The sequence below is a fragment of the Anoplophora glabripennis genome, unplaced genomic scaffold (genome assembly GCF_000390285.2).
Source record: "Anoplophora glabripennis isolate ALB-LARVAE unplaced genomic scaffold, Agla_2.0 scaffold632, whole genome shotgun sequence".
Lineage (NCBI taxonomy): Eukaryota > Metazoa > Arthropoda > Insecta > Coleoptera > Cerambycidae > Anoplophora > Anoplophora glabripennis.
Window position 1 is genome coordinate 44666 of NW_019416761.1, and position 1452 is coordinate 46117.

The window sequence follows — 1452 nt, forward strand, 5'->3', positions numbered from 1 at the left end:
CCCGTAAATCACTTGAGGTATCTCGGCTAGAATGGGTCGCTCGAACCAAAGTTTCTAACGCGTTAAGTCGACGTTCCAAAATATGTGTATAACGCGGACTAACACTACGATTATTTTGGCTACGGCTTCGATCACGCCTGGAAGCGAGCCGTCGGCGATGACTGCTATCCTGTTTACGTACTCGACTACGGCTTGAACGTCCCGTTATTGTTAGAATATTTTTGCACAATGTTCTTTTTTTTGTGAACTTAACAAATCACAGTGAAAATAACAAAAATAGTCAAACAGACCCCAAAATGTAAAAGCGCTTAACGAATGAGCAGGCAGACAGCGAATAAATAATAAACAGTACTCACCAATAAAGGTGTTTTCTCACTAGCACAATACACTCATAAATTTTATCAAAACAGAATTAAATACACAGGTACGAATCCCGCTTCTGATATGTTAAGATAAATGTTAATTAATAATTCGATTATACAATTTTATTAACAAAAATTTATAGAAAGTGAACAGACTGTATGTGAACGCTTCAAACATTCATATCTGAATAATCCTATCTGATGCCTCTTCACCGGGTGTCGCCCGAACGCTTGATCTCCGTTTGTTTTGGTTATCCGGCGTTTGTTTATAAAACGCCGATATACAGAGTGCCTTCAGTTCGCCCTGTCAGGAGATGAATATTCCTTAACAGTAAATATTTTTGCAGTTTATGTGAGACAAAATTAGTGAAGTTGCGCGACATTGTACTTTATTTAGGAAGCAGATCAAGTTCAAAAGTAAACTAACTGATTTTTTATAATGTCATCGGCTAAACTGCATACATATATTTTGTATAGTTTGGATCAATTTTGATACAGCGTGGAAGATAATAATCGTTATTATTTAATTTCGAGTATAACTCATGTTATTGAGATATTTTTGGTTGGTTATGTTGTACATGGTGTTGTATATCTTGGCTGGGATTCTATTTCTCGATTCACGATTATCGAATTAAACGACACTCGACTCGACATCGAATTGCGTTGTGATTCTGTTTGACAATCCATTTATTCCTCGGTAGATATCGGAAAATTCGAACTGACGGGAACAGAAATTTGAACTTATGCAACTTTTTTTTCGCCATTATTCCATGGCTAGAAATTGGCCTCAATGATTTGGGATCGAGGGGGATTATCCCTCTTTATCCTGCCTCATCTCGTGTAGGCCTGGACAGCCTTCGTAGGTGGGCCCCATCCGTCGTCTACCCCGACCGCAAATGCGGCCGGTGTAGGCGCTTTGTGGGACCTCCTTTTGTCCTGGCTGGGCCCCGCCGGCTAGGGCCCTTTCTTCTGGCGCTCTTCTTGCTTCGCCGGCTCGTCTGTGTAAACCCCGGGGGTAGTGTCATGTTTATGTGTGGTATGGTTGGGTAGGGTAGTGCGGCTATGCAGCCTGGGATGCGCTTTGCTAAGG